Source organism: Peromyscus leucopus, chromosome 8a (assembly GCF_004664715.2).
Source record: "Peromyscus leucopus breed LL Stock chromosome 8a, UCI_PerLeu_2.1, whole genome shotgun sequence".
NCBI lineage: Eukaryota > Metazoa > Chordata > Mammalia > Rodentia > Cricetidae > Peromyscus > Peromyscus leucopus.
This window is the reverse complement of record NC_051085.1, coordinates 38,051,542-38,064,497: the sequence shown is the minus strand read 5'-3', so window position 1 is coordinate 38,064,497 and position 12,956 is coordinate 38,051,542.

Below are 12,956 nucleotides of genomic sequence, written 5' to 3'. Positions count from 1 at the left end.
ACCATTGCTATTAGCGGCCCACTGCTTAAGAACCTCACATGACATTTTCTTCCATACACAGGAGTCTGATTTTCTTCAACACCCCTGGCTTCTCTTAGGGAAGGGAAAGAGGGTTACTTTATTATTGAGCTTGGGGGAAAGTGGCCCACATCTAGCTCAGTGTCTTTCCCCGGCCTTTTATCTCAGATATCACAGAGTCTTTCTGTTCTGCCATGGCTTTAAACAGTGTTTTATAAACAAAGATCATTGAGGGGTTTTACAACATTCTCTGTGACAAAAAGTACAGCTAGGAAAATGTTAGAGAATTATGTCATTTTTGTTATCATTCTATGTCCCACAACATCACTTTTGCCGGAAATCAATAGGAGGTTCTGCTTTTTATCTATTTTCTTTTTATCAATTTGCAAATAGTTTAGAACACAGATTGTAAGAACAGAGGATGCTATTTACTCAACTATATTCCTTAGCATATGAGGAAAATTCTTGGGAACTTGAACAAATTGTTTCTAAGCCTCTACCAAGCACAAAATACTATCCTGAGTAAATATCATTCAATTATATGATAAACTAATGTGGTTTAAAGCCCATTTTAATGAAAACTGCATCTAATTCTTCCTTAATGTAACTTCTGAGACTATTAAGGCCCATAAATATTTTAGATGATCATTGTGCATCATAATATACGTCGCCACATATTTAGGAATATAATAGGAGTAAATGATAGGGGAAAGAACACTTCTGAAATTCTGTGTGTATGAATGTGTGTGTGTGTGTGTGTGTGTGTGTGTGTGTGTGTGTGTGTGAGTGCATTGGGGGGTAATTACATAGTGTCTCTCATTACTACAATATTTTACTCTGTTACTTGGATTATGAATAGTTATCTTTATACTCTGATTAATTCTAAGACAACGAGCCAGCTCTCCTTACCACAGTCAGACTCTTCTCATCACTTAGATGTCTACTAACATGATGCTAACCTTTAAGAAACTTACAATGTAAATGTCTCATTCTTTCTAAAAAGGAATGTTGAACTTGTTTGAGAACAGTGAAGATGATTTCTTCCAGAAAAAAAAAACACCAAAATATAATTTTAATAAGCATACATACTGTAAAAAATCAAATTGAACTCCAGGAAATATGTAAAAGTTTAAAAATCCACAATCTTAAGATGTGAGTGAAGAATCTGGCAGACATCCATCATTAGGGAGACTGAGGCAGAAGGATCAGTCAGGAGTTCAAGGCCAGTAATGTGGGCTATACAGGGGGTGCCTATCTCAAGGAAGACTTCCCTTTAAAAGAGAGAGGCGGAGGGAGGAGGGGAAGGAACAGCTTCATTTTCTCTGCCAGTTATAGAATTAAAAGGCAGGAAAGGAATGTTACTCGAAATTTGGGTGAGTCATGGAGGAGCCAACATACGATACTGAGGAAATCGGGCTCTCCTCTTGTGGATAGTTCAGTTTCTTTAATAAAAGAATTTTCTGAGAAATCTCAGAAGTAGCAAAAGTTGTGAGAAGACGAAATGAAGGAGGTAAGCCAGAATGGAGATCAGCCCCATAGTATAGGCAGCCACGTGATGAAGAGGGAACTTTAAAAAAAGAGTAAGGATGCCTAATGCACTGAGAATTTAAAAGCACACCGAGGCTATGGTCAGCATACAAAAGAAAAAGACAGAGGAAAAGGAAAAGGAAAAGTCATACCTGTCTGTGGGCAGACCCAGCCAATCTTCATAGTAGCTTTTAGGAAATGCACTAGGGTAGAGCGTCCAGGGAAGGAAAAGTGTGTACTTTACGCTGAAACCACTTTCCCCAGGGGTGGTCCCGTAGCCAGGTCCTTGACTAGCCCAGCTGATCAAAATCATAAGTGAGAAGACAAGGTCATGTTCCCACCTGTAGATGCCACTCTTTGATGTAACATTAGGAAAGAACGAAAGGAAAAAAAAAAGAAACAAGGGGAGGATACAAAAGAATCAGATATCTATGTTGTCGGATGATCTTTCTGTACACTATGAATATGTGTTGCTCTCATTGGTTGATAACAAAGTTGTTTCGGCCTATGGCAAGGCAGCATACGGTTAGGTAAAACAACCAAACTGTGGACTGAGAGGAAGAGGGGCAGAGTCAGAGACGTATGAGCCAGCTCACCAAGAAGCAAGATGCCAGGGGACCAGTAAAGCCACAGAACATGTCGTAATACAGAGATTAATAGATATGTGTTAATTTAAATGTAAGAGCTAGTTAGTAATAAGCCTGAGCCATTGGCCAAGCATTCTGTAATTAATAGAAGCTGTGATGTGTCTAATTGGCGCTGGGCAGGCAGGGTGAAAGGCTCCACCTCCGTTTATACATCTAGGCTGGATGTAATTTATTGAGGCTCTGGAAACCTAGAAATTCTACTATTTTGCCTAGGGAATAGTTTGGTTAAATGTAACAATAAAGCCATGGCAGACACTTGTATTACTGCTGTACCCTTTACTGCCCTCATTTGACTCCAACCAATTGTTGGAACTTGCCAGCCAGCATTGATCTTCCATACAAAGCATCCTTTCCACAGCCGGAACTGAAACAGGAGACATCTTTTAAATATATGCAGGTGTGTGTCTCATGTTGAGATGTAAAGTAAACAAAAATATGTGTTTACTATGTAGGGGAATTCCCCCCAAAAATTATTGGTATGATTATCTCCTTAGGCAAAGGGGAAAGAGGAGACATAATTAAAGTGTTTATATTCAGCAATGCTGTGTGCTTGTGGAATTGTATAAATAACTAGGAATTATTTTGTAGAACTTGCTACTCTCTTTTTCATGGTACCTCCTAGGTGGTCGGCTGTGTCAAGATGAAACTGAATATCTCCTTCCAAGGCAACAGCTGTCAGAAATTCATTGAACTAGATGATGAATGCAGGATTTGCAAGTTCTATGAGAAGCACATGGCCGCAGAAGTAGCTGCTGATGCTCTGGGTGAGGACCTGAAGGATTAAGTGGTTTGAATCACTGGTGGGAATGAACAACAAGGTTTTCCCATAAAACAAAGCACCTAGACCCATGACCAAGCATGCCTGCTGTTGAGTAAGGGGCATTCTTATTATAGGCCAAGGAGAACTGAAGAGAGGAAGCACAAGTTTGTTCATGAATACACTGTGGATGCCAATACACTGAGTGTTCTCAACTTGGTTATTGTTAAATAAAGGAGAGAAGGATTTTCCTGGACTGACAGGTACTACTGTGCCTTGACAGTTAGGTCCTAAAAGAGCCAGCAGAATCTGGAAGCTTCTCTGTATCTCTGAAGAAGATGATGTCTGCCAATATGTTGTCAAAAAGCCTTTAAATACTGAAGGTAAGAAGCTCAGGACCAAAGCACCCAAGATTCAGCATCTTGTTACTCCACGTGTCCTGCAACACAAAGCACCAACATACTGTTCTAAAGAAACAACCTACTAAGAAAAACAAGGAAGGTGCTCCAGAACATCCTAAACCTTTGGCTCAGAGAATGAAAGAAGCCAAAGAAAATTCCAGGGATAGATTGCCCAGAGACGTGGGCTGACCTGAGAGCTTCCACTTCGAAGTCTGAGTCCAGTCCAATGTAAGTTTTTAAGAGTAACAAATAAATAATTAGACCTTAAAAAATAGCTTACAGACTTTGGAATACAAAAGGAGCTGATTTCTATGCATTCATGAAGCCTTTCCATCCACTTTGGACAAACCACTCATTCTTTCAGGAGATATAATCAGAAACTACAGCTTAGCTTCAGATACAACAACTCGTGTCTTGTGATGTAGTGACACATTTTCCACCGTGGAAGAAAGGTCTGAGCTACAATCAAGCTATGTCTTCTTGAGAACAATTAACATCACACCTGCCTCTTGTCTTGCATTTGGAGATGCTAAGGAAGAAGTTTGTGCCTGTTTTTCCCATGTTTCCCCTTCTCCATTTTAAAGCACCGTGTGGAATACAAGTCTTTTCACTTTAGTCATATAATTGTGACATATATTTTTTATTAACTTATAATTTACATGCAGTAAAATGTACCCTGATATTTTCTTCTGCATAAGTCTTTACAAATCAGTGTGTAGAATAGTTGAACCACTTTAAAAATAATTCTCTCTACCAGTTAACCTTCAGCTCTCCTCTATTCCACACCCCAGCTCTTGACAACCCCTCTCTGATTGGTGTGTCTTCAAAGATGTATAATTAAGATGAAATCATAGCCATGTGGTTCTGGTTTATTGACACAATAATTCATATGTGAACACAGATTTCCTGTGCATTCACACACTAATTTTATGGGTTTATTTTTTGGATATATACTGAGAAATATACTTAATGCCTTATGTGGTAAATGCTTATTGAAATCTCATCTGAATGTACCAAGCTCTGCTGACTCCCCATGGGAGGCCTTATCTTGTTGGAGGAGGGAATGAGGGATGGGCCCGGGGGAAAGGCTGGGGGCTGGGAGGAGGGAATAGAGGGGGATCTGTGGTTAGTATGTAAAATGTAAAATATATATATATTCCCCCAAACTGCCAAACTCTCTTTCAATACAGCTCCACTGTTTTACAATTGTAGAAATAATCTGACTTCCATTTTCTGTGTACTTTGTCAGAAATTAACATTGCCACCCTTATTTTAAGTCCTTATAGGTGTGACATGGTATATCTCTGTGATTAATTTCTCAAGGCTAGTTTCATATGCTCAGTCTTCTACAGTTGATGGGAAAAAGTTATAAGAAATAATAAATGAATTTTGTTTTTTTTCCTCAGCATTTATCTTTTGATCTCATTGTCTGGGAGAAACTTAAGATTATTAATAGTCACTTATGGTAATTAAAACTCCTTCAAAAATGATTATAATCACATTTGATGCTCAGCAGTTAACAGAACTTTCTGCCAAACTTGATAACTTGAGTTTGATTGAAGGTACTCTCAAGGTAGAAAGAGAGAACTGATTCCACAACCTGTCCTCTGACAACCAACCACATATACACATTGACACATGTGGGTATGGACAAGTACTTAATAAATAAACATTCTCTTTTAAAAAGGTAGTCCTGTGGAGATGGCTCAGTAGTTACAAGCATTTATTGTACTTGCAGAAGACCTGAGTGTGTTCCCAGCACAAATGTTGGATGACTGACAGCTTACTGTAACTTCAGCTCCAAGGAATCTGATGTCCTCTTCTGGCCTCTGTGGGTACTCCTAAGCACAAAACTCATACACATTCTCTCTCTCTCTCTCTCTCTCTCTCTCTCTCTCTCTCTCTCTCTCTCTCTCTCTCTCTCTCTCTTCCTCTCCTTCTTCCTCTGTGTATGTGTGTATGTATCTCAAACACACACACAGACACAAATGCAAAAATGTAAATGTATCATTACTGTTTTAGTCAGTGTTCTCTAAAGAAACAGAACCGTTATAATGAATATATACACATGTTATATGATGTATATAATTGTATATATATATATATGTATATATATATATATAATGTGTATGTATTATATGATTTATTAGAGTGGCTTACAGGTTATGGTATGACTATTCTAAAATGGCTTCCTACCAATGGAAAGTTCAATTATTTAATAGTCCATGAGATTGAATGTCTCAGATGGTCTTGAATATACACTGGAATCCTGATCTAGTAGGCTCTAATACCGGTAAGTGAATGAATTTGACAATGAGGGTAAGCAGTAAAGAACAATGGATTCCTTCTTCCATGTCCTTTATATAGGCTGTCACCGGAAGGCATGGCCAAGATTTAAAGTGGATCATCTTACCTCAAATAACTCAGTCAAGGACAATCCCTCAAGGAGACCCAATTGCTTGGATTTTGTTATTTCCAGGCTTCGTCAAGTTGACTAACAAGAATAGCCATCATAACTACAAATACTAAGCTCAACTATGTACCGGCTTCTCGCTCATCATCTGCTCTTCTAAATTCACATAATATAACACTTTGTTCATCCTTCCTTTTCTATCTCACCGTCTTTGAGGTCCTGTCTTGTTAGGACTTCAATTTCCTTCTTTAATATAATTATGTGACTTCTTTGTGAGCTCCACACAGAAAGGGCCTGCAGGCCATGCTTGAGTCCGCATCACCGACCTCTGCCTTATATGAGGCCTATCTTAGTGTCTTCTTGCTATGTGAGTGAACAAATAATAACTTCTCAGAACTATCCAATGGAATCCTTTTGAGAAGCTGGATTCTCTTTTCAAGTGTTTAAATAATTGTATATGATGTTTTTAATGCTTCACCTTGCATTACTTTACTTTTGCTTTTTTTTTTGAGAAGTGCATGCATGAATAAAGCATAGCAACCGTTTAATGGTTTTAATTTTTATTACATTATTTATTTAGTGAAAGATGCATTGCTAAATGGTGTTACTAACAAAAAACCCAAGCCAGATATTGGGGTGAATACTAAAAGATCAGAGAAGAAAAGAAACCAGCCATGTTCTTACGGCTAGGAAATCCTAGGCCCAAGGGAGAGCTACTTCCTGTGTACTCGTGCCTATATACCTTTATGTGCTCTGCCATCTTACTTCCTTTCTCTGCTCATCTTCATCACTTCCTTTTTCCTTCCAGCTCTATCACTTCCTGTCTGTCTGTACAGACCTCCAGACTTCTATGGTTAACTAGTGCTGGGAGTAAAGGCATGTGCCACCATGCCTGGCTCTGTTCCCAGAATGGCTTTGAACTCACAGAGATCTGCATGAATCTCTGCCTCCCAAATGCTAGGATTAAAGGTGTGTGCTACCACTGCCTGACCTCTATGTTTAATATAGTGGCTCCCTTTATCCTCTGATCCTCAGATGAGCTTTATTGGGTTGTATAAATAAAATATCACCATAATTTAGTGTGTGTGTGTGTGTGTGTGTGTGTGTGTGTGTGTGTGTTGATGATGATGATGATGATGATGGTGATACAGGTATGGAAATGAAATGACAGCTTTCAGGAGTTGGTTCTCTCCTTCCACCATGGAAATCCTGAGAATTCAGTTCGAGTTCAGGTCTTTGGCTTAGAAACAAATGCCTTTACCTACAAAGTTGTGTCTCTGGCCTTCACAGTGAGGTTTTGATAAATGCACATAGTGTTTTCAGAATTGTAAGTTTAATTGCCAATAATCTTTTTCTATGCTACATAAGCCACACTGATAGGTCTCCTGGGTAACAATTGTTCAAGTATCAAGTTTGTTTGGGACTTAATTCATAGAACAAAATGCTGGATTCCTCCTGACGTGATCCATTTCTAGCCCAAATCAGTCTGTGGCCTCTCTGGCCTCAGAGACCATAATAACAATAAAATGCCCAATCATCTAGTACTATGAATGAGGGCCTTGAAATAAAGCTAGAGGTTTGACTGCATCAGTCTGTGAATGAGCAAGTGAATTACAGGGTATATAAGAGAAAGATAGCTCTTCCAAATGTCTGTCAGACTGCAGTTGTTTTCATCCTTAATTATTTTCCTTATCCTCCATTGATCATCTTATCCACACTCATAACAGGTCCTATTGATCATCATTCATTTACTTACTTTTCCAATTATTCGTCATCCACTTGAAATGATCAAATTAGATCCTGTTTCAGTTCTGCAAGATCCATCCCATCTCTGGAACTGCACTGCATTAGGAATGGAATTTGATTAAACTAGACAATGGTAGCTTACCCCTATAATACTGTGACATGACAAAAAGGAAGCTAGTTCCACAATGTTTTGTTACCTTTGCTGTCAGTCAGTTTTTACTGCTTTGAAGTCTAATCAGTCTTTTTCTTCTCTCTCTTTTTGTTTCTCTCTTTTGGTTTCAAAAGCTCCCCAGGTCCAAATATTCAAAGATTGCATCATCAATAACAGTCATCAATGGGTACCTATCAACATATCTCAGTTTGGAAGTAGCACTAAATCAGTAAGCACAATAGGATTATGTCGTGAAAGTTTGTGAAACAGGAGACTCACCTACTCTATTGAAAATCACATTTCTCTTCACAAGACAGCTTCAGGTTTCCCATCTAACTCCACACTGGAAAATGGAATAGCCCTCTTGTCTGTCAGCTTTTTCTATCTCTAAAATATCTGTCCTAAACCATTATATATATTTTGATACCTGTTTCTATATAATTATGAAGGTATGTGGTCTGTCAAATCATATGAAACAGTTTAATTTAATATATTTCACTGTATAATAAACTTGGAGTTTATAATTTTCATTACTTTTTTTTCTTTTTTTGTTTTTTTTTTTTCGAGACAGTTTCTCTGTGTAGTTTTGGTGCCTGTCATGGATCTCGCTCTGTAGACCAGGCTAGCCTTGAACTCACAGAGATCCACCTGGCTTTGTCTCCCAGGTGCTGGAATTAAAGGTGTGTGCCACCACCACCTGGCTTTGCATTACATTTTATTTAGTTATTATTTACTCATTCTCTCTCTCTCTCTCTCTCTCTCTCTCTCTCTCTCTCTCTCTCTCTCTCTCTTTCTCTCTCTCTCTCTCTCTGCATCCACATGCTCATGCACACACTCATGCATCCCTGCATGCTCCCTCCCATGTGCATGACATGGTACATATGTGGCGGTCATAAGACATGTTGCATGAGCTGGTTCTCTCCTTCCACCATGTAGGTCCTGGGCATTTATTTACCTCAGGTCATCAAGCATGGCAACACAACTTTTAATTGCTGAAGCATCCCACTGGCCCCACATTATCATCTTTGCTTTTTGTTCTTTGTTATAGTGTTCTAGAAGTATAAATAAAACATGTTTTTGATTAATTGAACTTTCTTGCCTATCCTCATCATTGCCATTTTTATTAATTTGCAGAACAATGACCTTAGCAAGACTCTGCATTTTCTTGAATGTATTTATCTGCATATATATATATATATATATATATATATATATATATATATATATATATTTGCAGATCACAAAGTTTAGCATCACCACTAACATTTAAGTAAATTAAATTTACATTGGGTAAGTGTATGCTGCTCACAATGGTTTGCAACGATGTACACTAGATGGATGCAAATAAAAAATTTTTTTTTCAGTGCCAGACTTTGAAGCCCAGGCTGAGTTCTCTGCCACAAAACTTTGCACAATTCTGCCATGCACACTGGCATGAGTAACACTTAGTGCCTATGGTTACCAAATTCGTTGCTCAGATTTACAAGTTTTATTTTTCAATCAAGAAAGTGAATTCTTTGGAAAAGCATACTATTTTCTGTTGTGTAGGCATTGCAGAGGTACCAATACCTTGACTTTGATGCCGTGATTTTCTATGAGCATCAGTCATTGACAAACCCAGATTTGAGCTGACAGGAGATGATGCTTAAGCGAGGTCACATACCTATTTTTCTTGTTGGTTCTCAACACCATATTACTCTGTCCTCTAATTGATACCCTCTGCCCCTTGTCATGTGGTTGATTTCTCCCTAGGTAAAACAGACTAATGCATGCTAAATTGTTTATTCAAAGATTATATTTGAATTGAGAAATACATTTAAGGAGCCTTCTTGACAGTGCTATTTGAAGCATCATGATGAGGCTGCAGGGGACTTGTTAGGGATAGATGATGTTTTCAGAGGTGTCCAGCTGCTACCTATCTGCTTACAATAAATGAAGTTCACTTTCTTTTCTGTTTTCCCCCCTTCCTCTAATTTGTCAAAACTAAAGAAACAGTGTCCCTGGATATTTTAATAGCTCTTTCAGATAGCTGATGTTAATTCATCATAAATGGTAGAAATCATTGTGTCTGCTACTCATAATCTGCTACTAAATCTCATTTTGGTAACTCTTCTGTAAATTAGAGTTTAACAAAAACCATTTTTTCCTTACATTTTTATACTTCATCAATCTTATTTGTTTGTATAAGAGCTTCTGTTACTTTTTGTTATGTATAGAGATATCTCATAAAAAGTTCAGGTCACAATTTGTATCTGGTAGAAAGAACTGCTTTGAGTTTTGGGTAACTGTCTATGACTTATGAGTTTTTATATATTTTATAATGGTAAATTTTACTTAATAGTCATAATGTCATTTAAAATAGGTATATTGCTTAAATCAGCTTCTTAAATTAAAGGAGAAATGTATAGCAATTTTAGAAGGTTGTTTTCCAACTTTTAAAATCAGAGAAAATATTTCTTCAACAAAACAGTTCATGCAAAGTATTTTTGTAATGAAAAAATAGCATATATGTTGATAAAGTTTATTATCCAATATTACTAAGCACTGTGTTTTCCAGGATAGCATGGGTAAAATATAAAAACATTCACAAAATGCAAAAGGTTCATCTGAAAATAAACATTCATTTTTCTTAGAGATAAAACACAACACAAATGTTCGAAGTGGCAAATTGGCTTTGACCGAACCCTGTGTTTTACTGATTGTGTGAACCTGGGAAATATACTTCATTTCTGACTTTCTTTAATCTGTCTGTAGCATCAAAAGAGTGTGATAAAAACCAAACGAGGTAATGAATTATATGTTTCCCAAATGACAGCTGAAGGTTTCGTTGGCCCTTCTAAATTCCACAGTTGTTTCCATGGAGACTAGAATATCCCTGTCTTGTTACTGTTGTTGTTTTTGAGAACATTTAGGTAGAACACATATATGCCAAGGACTCTGGTGTTTTCAAGGTGGTCACTGTTTGTAGGTGTGTTTATGAATCTTTCAACAGCTTCAAGTGTGGAACTTGTGGCACATACAGGAGAAACCAGAAACAAACTGCATGAAAACACGCAGTGACTGCTTATTCAAAGGGATAATTTAGATTTAGCAAGATATAATTTTTGCAGCCAGATAGGGAGTTGGGGCTGTTTTTGCTTGATCAAAGTGAAAAGTTCATGGCATTTATCAAACTGCTTCTTTATTCATTAGATTTATTCTTGTAGTAAAACTGCATCATTTCATTAAATGTAGAGAGATACTGTATGTATTTAATACTTTGCTAAGAAAATAATACTTCTATAGCATTTCCTTCTAAAGGTTGCTTTTTTTTTATGCTACATCTGAATATCAGAGGGGGAAAACCATTATATGTGAAGACAGGAATTGGGACACAGGTCTAAGAAGGTATATATAGATTGGAGGAGAGGAGATGGGAAGATGTACATTTCTATTGAAGATGATATGGAAGAGACTCCTGTTGATGTGGGACAGGAAGGGAAAAGCCAGATAAAGAGGTGTAAAGTGATGTGAATCTGATATTGATTATGATGTCACTTTTCATAATATCATCACTAGCATAGTGATAATTTTTCTGTGCTGAATTTTCATGACAGCAAATGCCATTTTTATTTGAAAAAGAAAATATATAATGGTCTTGATATGTGGGAAGATTTTCTCCCACGGATTATATGTGGAATAAAATTTATATAGAGAAACTGCAACATCTTAGTTACAAAGGCCATGATTGTTAATTCCTAACACAAGAAATAAAATCCGATCTTGAATTCTGGAAACAACAGGAATGTGCGCAAGACCACAGTAGTTTTGAAGGCATCTACCATGAATGGGGATGGAGTTTGGTGGTGTTGGAGACTTGCCTGGCTTGTCTGAATTTAATCCTTATCACGTAGAAAGTCAAGTCCACTAGTAAGGGAAAGTGCAGTGGGGTTTGAGTACTTGTCTGATTGGCTCTTGAAGGAAAAACTAGAGCCACTTTCAGAAAGAAAGTATCAAGTGTTTCAAGATTAAGCTCCAAGAAAATGCTGAGTATTTTTGTGTTTGACAATGTGCAGGTGAAGAAGTCTCTGGAAGCTGGATCTCAACTGAGTCAAATTATGTTTTAATAGATGTGGCAGCTTTACTTTCAGTATACTTTTACTTTTGTTTTGTTTTGGCAAATTAACTAAAAGAATGAACATAGAGTCCATTTGGAGTCTCCACAAGCAACAACATATTATAGATTATAAGTTACCCAGACTGGTAATGGGAAAATTCCAGAGATATATATTTGGAAGAGGTAAGATGGAAATCATCAGTGAAATCCTTTCAATCATTTTGTACTGAGATACTTTTCCTTAATTTGTTTTCACAGTTGTTCAGCATTTGCTGACTTTCTATGAGCTTACATTTTTGTTGAATTGGAGATCATCTTGAAACTAAGAAATATACAAAAATAATCAATGATGGAGCTTATTTTTTTTTCTATTAGAAAGCATAGCAGAGCTTCTTCCTGATCAAAAAGCATTTAGTTTTGTGTAGATTGTTTTATTGTAAGAGTGTGTTGCACAGAGAGTATGTCTGACATTAATGTGGAAGATTGGGTAAGCCTTTGTAATGCTTTGTGTCTCAGGATTCTAAACAGACATGGTATTAAATTTAAAGCTGAATCTCCCCTTTCGCATTTGTCCAAATGATTTAGGAAATGGGATTTGTTGTTCACTCACATTTTCTTTGCATTTTTTAGCATTAATCTGCATCTGCCATTGGCTCTGGAGCTGACACAGATTAGACATACAAGGTCATTAGTTTCTAGATTCTGCCTTGGTTATAGATAAAACTGTGCCATGAGAGAAGAATCTCCTTTATCCATAAGCAACAAACAGCTCAATAGCTGGTAATCCTTTGAAGATATTTTTATTACTTAAATGGCTGAAAATATTATTTGGAGTGAATTTGAGACATTCTATTTCACATAAATGGCTTTTAATGATCATAGCTAGCATTGTGGAACATGAACTGTACCAACTTACATATTATTACTTTAATGTCAACAATACAAGTTATGGAGGTGTTATCATCATCTCTGTTTAGTAGATAGGGGAAACATAACTTAATAATATCTATTTGCTTACTTTCTTATGTCATCCAAGATACAAAATCACTACTGATTAAGCTCTATTTCAATCTGATAAACTTACTCTTGCTACAGTAATGCTGGACTTATTTCTTCAGTAGTCCAAAAGCTTTTTTTAAACACAATGCCCACATAAAGTTAGGAGGATTCTCTCCAGTTACAAAAATACTTATAATTCAA